Genomic DNA, 18,948 nt, shown 5'->3' on the forward strand with positions numbered 1-18,948 from the left:
GGTACATAGTAGAGAAGGAGTTGCCCTGGCAACTCTCAACATCGACTCTGGACCTCATGAAGTCTCATGGCACCAGGTGAAACCTCCTGCTGATAACCAGATGCCATCCTCCCTCAGCTGAAGAATCAGTAGAACCATGTTGAGCAGCACTTGGAGAAGGCACTGAGTGTGGCAAGGGCACAGAATGTACTCTGGGTGGGGGACTTCACTGTCCATCACCAAGCGTGGCTCAGAAGTACCACCATAGACCAAGCTGGTTGGGTCCTGCTGGACATAACTGCTAGACTGGGACTACAGCAGGTGGTGAGGGAACCAACAAGAGGGAAAAACACACTTGGCCTCATTCTCATTAACCTGCTTGCCGCAGAAGCATCTGTCCATGACAGCATTGGTAGAAGTGGCCACCACACAGTATTTGTGGAGACTAAATTCCATCTCCACATTGAAGAAACCCTCCACTGCGTTGCGTGGCACTACCACCATGCTAAATGGGACAGACTTTGAACAGATCTAGCAGCCCCAGACTGGGCGCTGTGGGCCATCAGTAGCATCAAAATTGTAAACTACAATCTGTAACCTCATGGCACAGCTGACCCCCCACTCTAACATTACCACCAGGCCAGGGGATCAACCTTGGTTCAATGAAGAGTGCAGGAGGGCATGCCAAGAACAACAGTCACCCTGGTGAAGCCACAAAACAGGACTACTTGCATGCCAAACACTATAAACAGCAAGAAATAGACAGAGATAAGGAGTCCCACAACCAGTAGACCAGATCCAAGCTCTGTAGTCCTGCCACATCCAGCCATGAATTGTGGTGGACAATCTAACAACTCACTGGAGGAGGAGGCTCCACAAATATCCCCATCCTCAATGATAGAGGAGCCCAGCACAATTGTGCCAAAGAGAAGGCTGAGGAATTTGCAACAATCTACTGTTAGAAGTGCCGAGTAGATAATCCGGCTCAGCCTCCTCCAAAATTCCCTAGCATCCCAGATGTTAGTATGCAGCCAATCCGATTCACTCCATGTGATATCGAAATGGTTGAAAGCACTGGAAGCTGTGAAGGCTATGGGCCCAGACAAAATCCCAGCAATAGTCCTGGAGACTTGTGCTCCAGAACTTGCCGTGCCACTAGCCAAGCTGTTCCAGTAAAGCTACAACACAGGCACCTACCCCACAATGTAGAAAATTGTCCAGGTATGTCCTGTACACAAGAAAATAGATAAATCCAACCAGGCCAATTACTCCCTATCAGCCTACTCTCAATCATCGGCAAAGTAATGGAAGGGGTCATCAACAGTGCTATCATGCAGCACCTGCTTGGCAATAACCTGCTTATGGATGCCCAGTTTGGGTTCAATGCTACTCAACTCCTAACCTCATCACCTCCTTGGTCCAAACATGGACCAGAGAGCTAAATACCAGAGGTGAGTTGATGATGATAGCCTCAACATCAAGGCAGCATTTGCCAGAGTATGGCATCAAGGAGTCCTAGCTAAGATGGAGTGAATGGGAATTAGGGGGAAAACCCTCCGCTGGTTGGAATCACACCTGACACAAAGGAAGATGGTTGTGGTGGTTGGAGGTCAATCATCTCATCCTCAGGACATCACTGCAGGTGTACCCTGGGGAAGTGGCCTAAGACCAACCATCTTCAGCTGCTTCATCAATGACTTTCCTTCTGCCGCAAGATCAGAAATGGGGATGGTTGCAGATGACTGCACAATGTTCTGCATCATTTATGACTCCTCAGATAGTGATCAGTGCATACCCAAATGCAGCAGGACCTAGACAATATCCAGGCTTGGGTTGACAAATGGCAAGTAACATTCGAGTCACGTAAGTGCCAGGTAATGACCATCTCCAACAAGAGAGGTTCTTACCACCATCCGTTGACATTCAGTGGCATCACCATCACTGAATCTCCTACTATCAACATCCTGGCGGTTACCATTGACAGGGAACTGAACCGGTCTGGCCATATAAACAGGTCAAAGGCTAGGAATCCTGCTCTGTGTAACTCACATCCTGACTCCCCAAAGCCTGTCCACCATCTACAAGACCCAGGTCAGGAGTGTAATAGAAGACTCACCACACGCCTGGATGAGTGAAGCTCCATCAACACTCAAGAAGCTTAACACCATCCAGTATAAGGCCCCCCACCTGAGTGGTACCCCTTCTACGAGCATCCAATCCCTCCACCATCGGCATACAGTCGCAGCAGTGTGTACCGTTTACAAGATGCACTGCAACAACACACTGAAGTTCCTAAGGCAGCACCTTCCAGACCTATGGCCAGAACCAACTAGAAGAATGAGAACAGCAGATACCTAGGAACATGGGGACCACTCGGAAATCCCCTTCCAAGTCACTCACCAACCTGATCTGGAAACATACCACACCGTTCTTTGTTTCTGGGTCAAAATCATGGAATTGCCTGCTTAACAGCACCATGCGTATACCTACACCTTAGGAACTGCAGGGGATCAAGAAGGCAGCTCATCGCCACCTTCTCAAGGGCAACTAGGGATGGGCAATAAGTGCTGGCTTAGCTGGCAACGCCTACATCCCATAAATGAATAAATAAAAAAAACCCTCTCCATAGTCTTGACATTCTTCCGATAATGGGATGACCAGAACTGGATGTAATGTTCCAGATGTGGCCTAACTAGAGTTTTATGTAGGCTGAATTTTGAATGCAATGCCTGTACTCATAAAGGCAAGCCACCCTATCAACCAGTGTAGCCACTTTCAGAGAGCTATGAACTTGGCCCTCAAGATCCCTTTGCTCATCAACACTGTTAACTACATTGCCCTTAACAGTGAACTGTCTCTTTGCATTTTACCTACTAAGGCACAATACTTCACATTTAGCTGGGTTAAACTCCCTTCTGCTAGTTCTCTGCCCACTGTATTCTTTAACAGTCTTCTATTGACAACACTGCCAATTCACATCATCTGCACATTTACTAATGCATCCATCTACATTTTCATTCAGGTCAGACAAAAGGCAGAGGTCTCAATACAGATCCCTAAAGAACATCACTAATGACAGACCTCCAGATAGGATAACTCCTTTCAATCACTACCCTTTCTCTTCTATGGGCAAGTCAGTTGTGACTCCAAATCCAATTCACTATGGATTCCATGCATCTTAATTTCTGGAAGAGAAAATTAAATTAATAGAAATTAAAGAAGGGAGCATCGTATAACAGGAGGCTGACTTGATAATGTCCTTTTTACCGATTGCTCGAAATCTACATTAATGCCGTTGACGCCATTCAATTCAATGAATGAGTTTTGTGCCTTGTGATTGTTTATTAGGTGGAGGAAAATAACTAATTATAAACGGGAAAAGGACGGGTTCAGTAAGGGCAAAGGGACTAGAAGACAATTCACATTGGAGATAGCAAGATTTCAGAATCAACATTACACATAATCCAAAAAAATTGCTTTACTACAGTTTAATAGTGTTAAATGGCATTACAACTTACCCTCTTGATAGTTGTAGAAACCCCAAAAAGATTGTTATCTTCAATTACAAGGTTCACAGATTAGAGTTGTCTGCTTTCTCTCTGAGTGGTTCTCAACTCTATTGATTTTTTCAGGTTGTCATATCTGCAGCGTTTAACCAAGCAGCAACCAGCCCTTAAAGTGATACACCGTAACAGAGGCAGCATTTGTTCAGCTACAGGGGGAACTTTTCACTTTGTAAATGAATGTTGAATTGATGGGAGGGGCTGTAAGAGCCTGGGGGACCAGTTAACATAGAAAATCTACAGCATAATACAGGCCCTTCAGCCCACAATGCTGTGCTGACCACATATTTTAGAAATTGCCTAGGGTTACCCATAGCCCCCTATTTTACTAAGCTCCATGCACCTATCCAGGAATCTCTTAAAATATCCTATTATATCCACCTCCACCACCATTGCTGGCAGCCCATTCCACGCACTCACCACTCTCTGTGTAAAAAAACTTACCCCTGACATCTCCTTTGTACCTCCTTCCAAGCATCTTAAAACTATGCCCTCTCGTGTTAGCCATTTCAGCCCTGGGAGAAAGCCTCCAACTATCCACACAATTAATGCCTCTCATTATCTTATACACCTCTATCAGGTCACCTCTCATCCTCTGCCACCCCAAGGAGAAAAGGCCAAGTTCACTCAACATATTATTGTAAGACATGTTCCCCAATCCAGGCAACATCCTTGTAAATCTCCTCTGCACCTTTTCTATGGTTTCTTCATCCTTCCTGTGGTGAGACGACCAGAATTGAGCACAGTACTCCAAGTGGGGTCTGAACAGGGTCCTATCTAGCTGCAACATTACCTCTCGGCTCTTAAACTCAGTCCCACAGTTGATGAAGGCCAATGCACCGTATGCCTTCTTAACCACAGAGTCAACCTGCATAGCTGCTTCGAGTGTCCTATGAACTCAGACTCCAAGATCCCTCTGATTCTCCACACCGTAAAGAATCTTACTATTAATAATATATTCTGCCATCATATTTGACCTACTAAAATGAACCACCTCACACTTATCTGGCTTGAGCTCCATCTGCCACTTCTCAGCCCAGTTTTGCATCCTATCGATGTCCCGCTGTAACCTCAGACAGCCCTCCACACTATCCACAACACCCCCAACCTTTGTGTCATCTGCAAATTTACTAAACCATCCCTGCACTTCTCATTCAGGTCATTTATAAAAATCACAAAGAGAAGGGATCCCAGAACAGATCCCTGAGGGACACCACTGGTCACCGATCTCCATGCAGAACATGACCCATCTACAACCACTCTTTGCTTCCTGTGGGCAAGCCAATTCTGGATCCACAAAGCAAGGTCTCCTTGGATCCTATGCCTCCTTACTTTCTCAATAAGCCTTGCATGGGGTACCTTATCAAATGCCTTGCTGAAATCCACATACACTACATCTACTGCTCTACCTTCATCAATGTGTTTAGTCACATCCCCAAAAAATTCAATCAGGCTCGTAAGTCACGACCTGCCTTTGACAAAGCCATGCTGACTATTCCTACATGTTATGCCACTCCAAATGTTCATAAATCCTGCCTCTCAGGATTTTCTCCATCAACTTACCAACCTCTGAAGTAAGACTCACTGGTCTCTAGTTTCCTGGGCTATCTCTACTCCCTTTCTTGAATAAAGGAACAACATCTGCAACCCTCTAATCCTCTGGAACCTCTCCCGTCCTCAGTGATGATGCAATTGTTCATTTAGAGCTGGTGAAGGACAGTACATAAAGAATGTATATTCCATATGCCAATGGGCAAAAGTAGATTATCTAGGGGTAAAGGCAAGTGTTCCTGGTAGGAGGACACCTGGTGGGTAATTCTCTGTAAGTACAGTCTATGCAGGCTGTAATTTTGGAAAAACAGGTTAATTTTCATGACAGCTATCATTCAAACTCTGGGAGCCAGGATAGCCCTTTTTCCTTGAGCATGGAGTTTGTCTGACCTAACTCATTGCTGCAATGAACATCAAACCTGGAGATATGACAAAGGTACTGCAAATACACCTGTTTTCTTGCCCTACAATCATCAGTCTCCTGAACCAGCATGGATAGCTTCACTCACGTCAGTTTTGAACTGATTACACAATGTATTTTACAACTTTCAATGACTCTACATCTCATGTTCCTAGCATTATTTATCTATCTATCTGTTTATCTGTCAATCTGTTTATTTATTACTATTTGTCAGTCTTTGTAGTTTTTCATTGATTCTATTGTATTTCTTTGTTCTACTGTGAATGCCTACAAGAAAATGAATCTCAAGGTAGAATATGGTGGCATATAGTATACGTACTTTGATAATAAATTTACTTTGAAATTTGAACTTTGCTCTTTGAGTTTAAGAAGCTGTTTCATAAGGCCATGCTCATTCGTAAGGCCAGTAATGTTGTTGGGGTGGAACTGGACTCTCTGACGGTGGTGTCTGAAAAGAGGATGCTGTCCAAGTTGCATGCCATCTTGGACAATGACTCCCATCCACTCCATAATGTACTGGTTAGGCACAGGAGTACATTCAGCCAGAGACTCATTCCACCAAGATGCAACACTGAGGGTCATAGGAAGTCATTCTTGCCTGTGGCCATCAAACTTTACAACTCCTCCCTAGGAGTGTCAGACACCCCGAGCTAATAGGTTGGTCCTGGACTTATTTCCACTGGGCATGATTAACTTATTATTATTTAATTATTTATGGTTTTATATTGCTATATTCTTGGTTGGCGCGGCTCTAGCAAAATCCAATTTCCCTAAGAATCAATAAAGTATGTCTGTCTGTCTGAGAGCAACTTTGTCCAAGAACAAAACAATCTGGGTACTGATAAGCAACAGCTCATATTCCATCTGGGTAGCCTCCAATCTGATAGCAAAAACATCAATTTCTTCAACTTCTGGTAATTTCTCTCCCTCTCTCCTTCGCTCTTTTTCCATTTCCCTTTCTGGCCACCATCTCATCTCTACCCATCACCTTCCTCTGCTGCCCTTCCAATTTACCTTTTTCCCATAGTCTATTTGATTCCTTCTTAATCAGCCTTTACTTCTTCCACCAATCTCCTCACAGTGTCTTACTTAATCCCTTCTCCACCATCCACCCACCTTCCCCTTACTCTGGTGTCACCTGCCAGTTTGTACTCCTTCCCCTCCTCCCACCTTCTTACTACACCTGTTTCCTTCCTTTCCCGTCCTGGTAAAGGGTTTTGGCTCCAAACATTGACTGTTTTCCCCTCAGATGCTGCCTGACCTGCTGAGTTCTTCCAGTATTTTGTATGTTTTGCTCAAGGTTTCCAGGATCTGCAGAATCTCTTCCTGAAGTCCTAGGTCTGTACCAGAAAACCAGGTATGAGTTGCACAGAGCTATTTCAAGGGCGAAGAGACAATTTTGAATGAGGTTGGAGGTGACATCGGATGTACAACAACTCTGGCAAGGTCTGCAAGACATTACTTCCTACAAAGCGAAACCAAACAGCATGAATGGCAGCGATGCTTCACTTCCAGATGAATGCAACACCTTCCATGCACGCTTTGAACGGGAGGATATAACTACAGCTGGGAAGATCCCTGCTGCACCTGATGACCCTGTGATCTCTGTCTCAGAGGCCGATGTTAGGCTGTCTTTAAAGAGGGTGAACCCTCGCAAGGCGGAAGGCCCCGACGGAGTACCTGGTAGGGCTCTGAAAACTTGTGCCAACTAACTGGTGGGAGTATTAAAGGATAGTTTCAACCTCTTACTGCTATGGGCGGAAGTTCCCACTTGCTTCAAAAAGGCAACAGTTATACTAGTGCTTAAGAAGAATAATGTGAGCTGCCTCAATGACTATCACCTGGTAGCACACACATCTACAGCAATGAAATGCTTTGAGAAATTGGTCATGACTAGACTAAACTCCTGCCTCAGCAAGGACCTGGACCCATTGCAATTTGCCTATTGTCACAATTGGTCAACAGCAGACTTCAGGAAGGGTAAGACAAAGGAACATGTTGTTATGAATGAGGTGCAACTCTGATGGGCAGAAGGGTACAGAATCGCCAATGCTCGCCCCCCCCCCCGCCCCCGCTTTTTGAGAATCGCAAAATCGTTATTATTTCAGGTCTGGTATCCAGGAAATGAGAGAGATACACAGCATGTCAGTAATCAGAGAGAGACAACGCAGGGATACACAAAGGTGGAATGTCTCCTATTGACAAAGAGAGAGATTACTGCTATTGTCTCTTGAAGGAGCAATTGTGTATTGAGTTCTGTTCTATTCATTGAAACCCCTCAGGGGGCAACCAGAGTGGTCTGGTTGAGGGATTGCTTCAACCCAACCTGATTGACACCTGAGACCCCGTGAGTGGGGATAAAAGTAGGGTCTGGGGAACTCCCCTCAGACGCACCAGGAGAGACGCTACAAGACCGGTGGGGGCTTGTGTGTGTGTCCACCCTTGCCTGGGTGACGAGTCCTCCACAGAACGGTCTAGCTAAAGGATGGAGACGGATCAAGATCTTAAAAGGAAAGTTGGCAAGTTAATAGCTGTTATTCTCTCTCTGTTTCTCTCTCTCCAACAATTGCAACATCGTGAACAACAACTACTGCAGCCTGCATGAACTGAACTGAACTTTATATTTCCATCGGACAATTCATTATCCCCTAGACAACGATAGAGCTTATTTCTTATTGCTTATTATTATACCTGCACTTTTAGGTTTAGTGTTGATGTCGTATATTATCTGTATATTTGCATTGATATTATTTTTGTGTATTTTTACTAATAAGTACTATTAAAAATAGTATCATCAGACTTCAACAGATACTCCTATCTTTGCTGGTAAGACACCCAGTTATGGGGTTCGTAACAACATGTTGATCCTCATAGAGGAATCAGAAGTGGAGGGAGTAAGCAGTTTCAAGTTCCTGGCTATCAAGATCTCTGAGGATCTAAGTTGGTCCCAATATCAATGCAGCTATAAAGAAAGCAAGACAGCGATGATACTTCATTAGGAGTTTGAAGAAATTTGATATGTTAACAAATACACTCAAAAATTTCTATAGATGTACCTTGGAGAGCATTCTGACAGGCTGCATCACTGGTATGGGGGGGCACTACTGCACAGGACCAAAAGAAACTGCAGAGGATCAGAAATTTAATTGGCTCCATCTTGGGCACCAGCCTACAAAGTATCCAGGACATCTTCAGGGAGTGGTGTCTCAGAAAGTCAGCATCCATTATTAAGGACCTCCAGCGTGCCCTTTTCTCTCTGTTACCATCAGGTAGGAGGTACAGAAGCCTGACGGCACACACTCAGCGATTCAGGAACAGCTTCTACCCCTCTGCCATCCAATTCCAAAAGGGATATTGAACCCATGAACACAACTTCACTTTTTCAATATGTATTATTTCTGTTTCTGCACAATTTTTAATCTCCAATATACATATCCTGTAATTTATTTATTTATTTATTCTTCTACATTATTTACTACATTGAACTGCTGTTGCCAAGCGAACAAATTTCATGACACAGGCTGATGATAGTAAACTTGATCCTGATTCTTGTGCACAAATGTGAGATTGCATTTGAGTAAGGAGATCACAGATCTCAATGAATAACCCAAAATGGAGCTGTAAGTGTTGGTCCTTTCAAGGCAAAGCTGGTTTGTTGGTGGATAAATAAGATGTTTAGTTCTTTGGATCAGTGCCGGAAATGAAATGCGAGCATTGCTCCATTATTGTTATCATTTGAAGGAAGCTTATTCCAAAAATGAAGGTATTAAAGCAGCTGACAATGCCATCGAGCTGTCATTCAATGAATTCCCCACAGAGATCCAGAAATTACAGACCATTCCCAGGTAATGAATCGATTCTGCTTCTACAGGTGTTGACATGTCGATTTGTCAGTAAGTTGAAAAACAGATAAAAATCTCTCAATATGGTAACCACACTTCTACATTATTGTAATGAATGGGACCAAATGCACATTATAAGAAAGAACAATTATTGAACGTGAACGTGGACAGAGGGGGGGAGGGAGAGGGGAGAGGGAGAGAGGGAGAGAGGGAGAGAGGGAGAGAGGAGAGAGAGGAGAGAGAGGAGAGAGAGAGAGAGAGAGAGAGAGAGAGAGAGAGAGTGAGAGTGAGAGTGAGAGAGAGAGAGAGAGAGAGAGAGAGAGAATGAATCCTGTTGTTCAGAGGAATGAACGACTATTGAATTTAATAATGGAAAGAGCAGAAATCTGAAACGAAAACAGGAAATGCTGTGAACACTAAGCATGTCAGGAGATATCTATAGAGATACTGGCAGAATTACACACAGTCAGGCTCTTTGGCCCATCTAGCCTGTGCCAAACTATTAACCCATCAGCCCACACCCGGGCTATAGCTCTCATACCCCTTCCATCCATGCGCTTGTCAACATGCCTCTGATGAATGCTCATCAAGCAGAATGGTGGCATTTGTTTCTTTCTTCACGCATGCTGCCCGACAAACTTAGTATTTCCAGCATTCGCTGGTTTGATTTCAGAAAGTGCTTGGGTTTGGGTTAAGCCAGTTATTAACTGCATAGCACGGCAGTTGAAATTTATTCAAAGAAATCCTTAGGCTAGACTGCTTACTACAGATCCATGGCCTGAAACCGGACTTTGCCCATACTTTGCGCATTTAGTGTGTTCTATACATGGACTTAAAGTCAAATCCGGTTCACAAAAATATGGCAACATGATTACATCCTTTAAGAAATTACTGTTGTAATTATTCCCCATTTAGAAGATATTGTATATATAGATTCAAGAGACATACCTCATGATACCATAGGGAACCAAAAGGAATTCTAAATGAATTTTTTATTCAGTCTGTGAGTTGAAGAAAATGTAGATGGGATTATTCATTGTTTAGAGACATGACCATGACAAACCTGACACCATCCGATGATGCAACAGCATGTGTTTATTGGCCTTTTGCTGCTCATTTCATTCACTGAACCTCACTGGTCTGGCTGTTACCAAATCAACCAATTTCTCCCCCTGAGGAAGGATTTATCCGTAACTGACAGTGTAAAACATCAGACATGTCTTCTCATTACTACAATCAGGAAGTGGCACAGGGTCCTGAAGACCTACACTCAACATGTTAAGAACAGCTTCTTCCCCCTCCACCATCAGATTTCTGAACAGTCTATGAACCCATAAACATTACCTCACTGTTTCAATACTGGGACAGGAGGAGTATGGAGAGCTGTGGACCTGGGGCGGGTCGAAGGGACAAAGTGGAATAATAGTTTGGCATAGACTAGATGAACTGAAGGGTCTACAGTAATTCTGTGCTGTCATGCTCTAGTCCTGTTTCTCATTATTTATTTATTTGTTCGGAATCTATCTATCTGTCCATTTATTTGTTTTAAAAATCACATTTTACGGCAATTTTTACATGTTACACTTTAGGCTGTACACTGTCACAAAACAACAAATTTCAGGACATATGTCAGGAATAATGAACATGCTTCTGGCTCTGGATCCCACTGGGAATGCAGCCAAATTGAGATAAAAAATAGAGCACAAAATGTGAGAGATAGTCAAATCTAGAACAAAACAAAAAAAATTGTGGGAAGAACTCAGTGAGTTGAGTGGTGTCCGTGGAGGTAAAAGGTGTAAGTTAACTTCTGCTTGAGAATCTACAACAGAACAGAAAGTAAGGCAAACCACTGCTTTCTCAGAGAGGCAGAACAACTTGACCTTCTCCCATGCTACCAACTTCCAGAATCCCAAAAATAGAACCCAGTCATTTCATGTTCAAAAACTGATCCAGTTATTTGACAGCAAATTCAAACTTCTAGTATCAAAGTATGCATCTTTTAGCACTATACCGCAACAACACTGTAGAACTCACAATGATCGGAAGAATATTAGAATGTCTGATGGACAATTCTTTTCCTTTAATTCATGGGATCTAACAGCACAGGAGGAATTGGCCAGTTTACCCTTATGCTGATTAATTGAAATTGCCATCTCATTAATCCCACTCTCACAGTGGTGCTGACAAGAGTCAAAGTTCAATCCAGAAAAGTGTGAATTGATACACTTTGAAAGATTGAATATGAGTCCAAGGTTAATAACAGCTTTCTTAGCAGTGTGGAGTAACAAAGACATCGGACTGTTTGTCCCACTCCCATCACGGAAGAGGCTACATACACTCTCCACCAGGACCACCAGAAACATAAACAGTTATTTTCCCCAAGCAGTAAGGGTGATCAACCCTCCACATCCCCAGCTACCATGACTTTATCATTTCCTGTCAGTTACCTTATGCACAGACACTCCTGTGCCTAATGTCACTTTATGGACATAGAATCAATTTGTGTTTATAAGCCATCTTAAGTATTTATATTTACTGTGTTTTCAATTATTGTGGCATTGATAAGGTACCCCAAGCAAGGCTTATTGAGAAAGTAAGGAGTCATGGGATCCAAGAACTGGCTTGCCCACAGAAAGCAAAGAGTGGTTGTAGACGGGTCATATTCTGCATGGAGGCTGGTGACCAGTGGTGTGCCTCAGGGATCTGTTCTGGGACCCCTACTCTTTGTGATTTTTTTTTAATGACCTGGATGAGGAAGTGGAGGATGGCTTTGTAAATTTGCTGATGACACAAAGGTTGGGAGTGTTGTGGACAGTGTGGAAGGCTGTCAGAGGTTACAGTGGGACATCGATAGGATGCAAAACTGGGCTGAGAAGTGGCAGATGGAATTCAATCCAGATATGTGTGAGATGGTTTATTTTGGTAGGTCAAATATGATGGCAGAATATAGTATTAATGGTAAGACTCTTGGCAGTGTGGAGGATCAGAGGGATCTTGGGTTCCGAGTCTATAGGACACTCAAAGCAGCTGCGCAGGTTGCCTCTATGGTTAAGAAGGCGTACAGTGCATTGGCCTTCATCAATCATGGGTTTGAGTTTAAGAGCTGAGAGGTAATGTTGCAGCTATATAGGATCCTGGTCAGACCCCACTTGGAGTATTGTGCTCAGTTCTGGTCGCCTCACTACAGGAAGGACATGAAAACCGTAGAGAGGGTGCAGAGGAGATTTACAAGGGTGTTTCCTGGATTGGGGAGCATGCCTTATGAAAATAGGTTAGTGAACTCGGCCTTTTTTCCTTGGAGCAACCGAGGATGAGAGGTGACCTGATAGAGGTGTATAAGTTAATGAGAGGCATTGATTGTGTGGATAGTCGGAGGTACCGAGGAGATGTCAGGGGTAAGTTTTTTTATGCGGAGAGTGGTGAGTGTGTGGAATGGGCTGCCTGCAGCGGTGGTGGAGACAGAAACGATAGGGTCTTTTAAGAGACTCCTGGATGGATACATGGAGTTTAGAAAATTAGAGGGCTATGCGTAAGTCTAGGTAGATCTAAGGTAAGGACGTATTCAGTACAGTTTTGTGGGCCTTTATTGTGCTGTAGGCTTTCTCTGTTTTTTTTTTCTGTTTTATTGTGTTTTTTCATGCTGTATCAGATCCAGAGTAACAATTATTTCGTTCTCCTTTACATTTGTGAATTGGAAAAGACAGTCGACAATCTTGAATCTTGGTGTCCAAGTATATAGATTCCTCAAAGTTGCCGTGTAAGTTGAAAGGGTGGTTATAAGGGGCATGATACCCCCACCACAGGAAACATCCTCTCCACATCCACTCTATCTAGTCCTTTTAACATTTGGTAGGTTTCTAAATTCCAGTGAGTACAAGCCCAAAGCTGCCAAATACTCCTCATATGTTAACCCTTTCATTCTTAGAATCGTTCTCGTGAACCTCCTCTGGACTCTCCAATGACAATCCTTTTCCTTTTTGTCATATAGGACCAAAACTCAAGTGTCTTACAAAGGCTCAGCATTATCTTCTTGCTTTTATATTCTATTCCCCTTGAAATAAATGGCATTTGCCTTCTTTACTACAGGGTCAACCTGTAAATTAACAATCTGGGAGCCTTGCACAAGGCCTCATAAGTCCCTTTGCACCTCTGATGTTTGAATTTTCTCCCCATTTAGATAATAGTCTGCATTATTGTTCCTTTTACCAAAATGCATTTGTCATACATTTCCCAACACTGTATTCCATCTGCCACTTTTTTGCCCATTCTTCCAATTAGTCTAAGTTTTGCTGCAATCATATGGCCTCCTCAGTACTACCTGCCCCTCCATCTATCTTCGTATCATCTGCAAACTTTGCCACAAAGCCATCAATTCCATCATCCAAATCACTGACAAACCATGTGAAAAGTAGCAGCTCCAATACTGACCCCTGAGGAACACCACTTGTCATTGGCTGTCAACTAGAAAAGGACGCCTTTATTCCCTGGATATCCAGTGCATTTTTCTTAGAGTGGCAATGGTTAATATTAGAGGACACGTTTTTAAGGAAAGTGGAAGGGTGTTCAGGGGGAGTTGTCAGAGGTGTGTGTTTTACACAGAGAGTGGTAGGTGAGCAAAGTTTAGAGGAGATGTCAGAGGTAGGTCTTTAACACAGAGAGTGTGGTGTATCGGGCAGCAACCTTGCCATTTCTTTAGCATTTTTGTCTGTTTTTTATGAGGCTGAGTTGCTAGCTCAACACTCAACTCAGCACAGATGGAAAGCGTGCAAGGAGCCAGCCCGGTTCGAACCCAAGTCCACCTTCCGTGAACTGTGGTCCAGTTGCTACTACTCCACAGGCCAGTTTGTATATAGGCCTGTGGATGAAAGGAGAAAATAGAGGGTTATGGGCTGTGGAGGAGAGAAGGGTTAGACTGATTGTAGAGTAGGTTAAAATGTCAAGACATCATGGGCTGAAGGGACCCAGTACTGTAATCTTCTATATTCACACCTACCTCCCCACCTCCACATTCACAGTTATATTGTTTTCACAGTTAACAAGCCTCCCCTCAGTGGACTCTACATACTTCTTGCTGCCTCAGTAAAGCAGCCAAGATAATCTCTCTTCTCCCCTCTTTTATCAGACAGAAAATACAAAAATCTGAAAGTACTTACTCCCGGGTTCGAGGACTGCTTCTATCCTGCTATCAGACTCTTGAACAGACCTCTTGACATCACAATCTACTTTGTTATGAGCTTGTACTTTATCGTTTACCTAAGTAACACTTCCTTGATAGCTTTTATACTTTATTCTGCATTATTATTGTTCTACCTTATTCTAGCTCAATATTGTTTATAAACAATATGCAAGACATGTAACAGGACATTGTATCTTGGTACACGTGACAATAATAAACCAAGCCAAGCCAAACCATATTTGTTCTTTTCAACAAAAGTTTATATCCATGCCTTATCTATGATATGTTACATAAAGCAGTGAAAAACATATTTCAATGTCTCTTTTTACCAATAATCTACAAGCTGGAGGACAGTGGTGAGAAAAGACAATCATGGCTACTGTTACCCTCTGACCTTTCACACCCCACTACCCAATCACAACAATGAAAAGAGATAGAATAAACAGAGGACCTTCCAAGGAGCTATTTGATTGACCCGATTGTCACTAGGACGGGAAGGAGCAAGACGTTTGAACTGAGTGGTTAGGTGTCAAGACGCCTAAAGACAATGTTGCAGTTATTTGAAGAAGGCAGATGAAGAACCTGACTTGTTGAACTCCTCTAGCATTTTGTTTGTGCTGCATAAGCCTAGAACGTTGTGATTTGACAGCACTGTCTAGTTGAAGTATTTGCAAATGAAGTCCTCAAGTAAGAAAATATTTTGGATTTGTGATTGTTACAGAAATTTGTCTCATAAAAATAGGAGAACACCACATTCTGTGACTGAACGGCCTGAGAGTTCCTTTGGCATTGCTCAGTAGACATAGGAACAGATCATTCAGTAGTTAAAGAGAGGCAGTGAAGTTATGTCTAGTCACCTGATAATAAGAGGAAACTAAAACCAGTCAAGCATTGCCTTTTGTGCTCTACATTTAACAGTTTTCTACTCTTTCAGTGGGGGCGAACACAGTGACTGTTATGTAACTGCAAATTTATAGATGAAATGGCTTAAAAGTGAATGTCATGACTGACAGACCTGGTAAATGTATTTGACGCATTTCTAGTGTGCATATCAAATTACATTCTCAAGGAGAAAAGGTGATGTAACATCTGGATAATAGACTGATAAGATTTTGGGCTAGTGTTTGCAGCTCCTTACATTGTCTCACTCCATCATTTACGAAAGAGATACACTACTTAATAGACTAGGCTCATGAATAATTAATATTATTTGAATGAGTGCCCCATGAATATGCTGATTAGCCAAGTCCCTGAAATAAAACTGCCATCTGACACAGAGACAAGTCAGTCTGGACATCTTAGTGCTTTGTGAATATAGGGTCAGTTGTGGGTGACACTTGAGAAAGACATTTTTTCCCAGGTGCCACCCATTCTAACACAATACAAATGGTGACGTCAAGGGACTGATCTCCCAGGATGTTGACTGTTGGATTTTTCTTTTGGTGATTTACACGCAACTTTTTAGTGGGTTTATATTATTGGCAGCAGTGCTATTGAAGTAGGACGTAATCGGACAGCACTGAAAGCGTTGTCTGCGCCTGCAGAGAATGAAAAGGCATGAATGAAAATGTCTGGCACACTCCAGACACCAGGAGCATGTGCTGGCAGACACGCTGAAGCTTGATGTAGCCACCTCAAGAGCTTGGTGGGGACGAGTCACAGTAGAGGGTTCTTCTGCTCCTGGACAGGGAGGGAATGGGTAGGCTGAGGAAGCCCCTCAACTATTGTAGAAGTAGAGCACCCCAGAGGGCCACATGACAGGCAGTAGTGCTACTGATGTGGAGGAATGTAATCGAACAGTATGGAAAGCATTGAATTGAATGTAAAGAATGAAAATGGATTGCACAGTTTATTCTTGTAAATATTCTTTTATTTTGAATAAAATTTATTTTGTTAAAAATCCTATGGTTTCAATTTCTCTACAAAATTGGCAGGATGATGTATACAGATATAAGACCTGTTATATATATGACACACTAACTGCTAAACTGGAAGATTAAAAGTGAATAAGGGAGGGAAGTTCCCATTAATAAAGACAGGAGGCCCAAGAGACTGCAGATGCTGGAAATCTGGTGCAACACACAAAATGCTGGAGAAAATCCTGGAGGTCAGGGGAAGTCTATGGAGGGGAAAAGACAACATTTTTCACGCTAAAGTTGTTTCTCATCCTCTCCTGAAAGTCCTAAATCTTCCTAGAGAATAGCCATCACATACACATTGGGGGACAGAAGTGAATGTAGTCAGTATTACCAAGGAGATGGTGCTTGGGAAGCTGAAAGGTCTGAATGTAAATTAAGCCACCTGAAGCAGATGGACTACATGACAGCTTCTGAAAGAGACAGCTAAAGAGATTATGCAGATGTTAGTGATCATCTTTCAAGAAATAGTTCTAGAGGACTGGAAAATTATAAATACGCAAAAGACCATAAAATATAGGAACAGAATTGGACCATTTAGCTCATTGAGTCTGCTCTACCATTTCATCACGGATGATCCAACTCTCCTCTCAACCCCAATCTCCACCCTTCTCCTCGTATCACTTCATACCTCGAATTCGGAAGCCTAGGATCTCGGGGCTCTGGAGACGGGTGGATTGAGGGTCAGTGTCATGACAGGACACGACGTGTGCACGACGTGTGTCGTTGGGGGAGTCAGAATATCTATGGCTGTGTGCCCAAAACTCGAGATCTTTGGGCACAGAGTTCAGAAAAAATGATGTAACAGACTTTTAACATTATAAACCAGCGAGTAATTTGTTATGTCTCCCCTCTCATTGTGAAATGGAGACACTTCTGTCTCCCTTATGAGGGAGAGAGCCTGTGGTACGTCGAATGCCAGTCGAACAATGTAGTCTCTGGGGTATCTGCAGGTCTGTGTCTTTACTGTTGCTTTGCTCATGCTTGAGTTCTTGGTGGCGGAAGCCGATGCCTTTTTTGTTGTTGGTAAGGGGAAGGGGGATTGTGGCTTGCTGCCGCTTATGTGCAGGAGGAAGGGGAGCTGGGGGGGGGCTTTGGGGTTTTAACATTTAACTGTCGTTCATTCTTTGGGGCACTCCTCTGTTTTCGTGGATGGTTGCGAAGAAAAAGTATTTCAGGGTGTATATTGTATACATTTCTCTGACATTAAATGTACCTGTTGAAACCTTTGAAATGATCCATCCCTATTCACCTCTTTCTAATGATTTTATTTCATTTTTTACCAACAGAGCAATGCCACCTCCTCTGACTTCCTGCCTCTGCTTTCTATGCAACGTGTATCCTTGGACATTAACTTCCCAACTATAATCTCTTTTTCAGCCATGATTCAGTGATGCCTACAACATCATGAGAATCTGCAACTGTGCTACAAGTTCATCTGCCTTATTCCGTGTACTGCACGCCTTCGCATGTAACATCTCTCGTCCTGTATTCACCCTTTTCAATTTTGTCTCCCTTTTACTTTGCAACTCATCCTGTCGACTGCAATTTTTCCATATTAACAACCTCTTCTCACTCATATTGCTTCTGTTAGTAAACCTGCTACCTCATCTTCAACACTATCATCTGTCTTTCCTATGATACTTTTTGCATTGAAAATGTCACTTCACTCTTTCTTAGACAGGGAATTATAGGCCAGTTAGCCTGACATCAGTGGTTGGCAAGTTGGTAGAGTCCTCCATTTTTAAGGATGGATATTCAAAGTATTTAGAGGATCACAATAAAATAGGCTGAAGTGAATATGGTTTCCTTAAGTGGAAATCTTGCTTGCTGAATCTGTTAGAATTCTTTGAAGAAGTAACAGGCAGGATAGACAGAGGGGACTCCGTGGATGTGTTTACTTGGATTTTCTAAAGGCCTTTTACAAGGGGCCACACATAGCTATGGAATGAGACTAGCATGGACAGAAGATTGGCTGACTGGCAGGAGGTGAAGAGTGAGAATAAAGGATGTCTTCTCCCTTTGGCTACTGGTGCCTAGAGGTGTTCTGAAAGGGTCTGCTATTTTTCACATTATATATTAATGATCTGGATGATGGAATTGATGGCTGTGTGGCCAAGTCTGCAAACGATATAAAGATAGGTGGAGGAGCAGGTAGTGCTGAGGAAGCAGGGAGTTTGCAGTAGGACTTGGACAGATTGGGAGAATTGGCAAAGAAGTGATGGATAGAAAACAGTGTAGGGAAGGGTATGGTTATATACTTTGGGAAAAAGAATACAGGCATAGACTATTTTCTAAACGGGAAGTGAATTCAGAAATTGGAGGTGCAAAGGGAGTTGAAAGTCCTAGTGCAGAATTCCCTAAAGGTTAACTTGCAGGTTGAGTTGGTAGTAAAGAAGGCAAATGCAGTGATAGAATTCATTTCAAGAAAACCAGAATATAACAGCAAGTATATAATGCTAAGGCTTTATGAGGCATTGGTTAGATCTCATTTGGAGTA

General features: G+C 42.9%; 1 protein-coding gene across 1 annotated transcript in view; it reads right to left on the minus strand.

Annotated features, from left to right (window-relative positions):
• The window catches only part of LOC132400110 (solute carrier family 12 member 5-like), a 338,827-nt gene that overhangs the window by 265,178 nt on the left and 54,701 nt on the right, over positions 1-18,948 (minus strand). The gene's annotated exons all lie outside the window — the stretch shown is intronic.

Source organism: Hypanus sabinus, chromosome 9 (genome assembly GCF_030144855.1).
Source record: "Hypanus sabinus isolate sHypSab1 chromosome 9, sHypSab1.hap1, whole genome shotgun sequence".
Classification (NCBI taxonomy): Eukaryota; Metazoa; Chordata; class Chondrichthyes; order Myliobatiformes; family Dasyatidae; genus Hypanus; species Hypanus sabinus.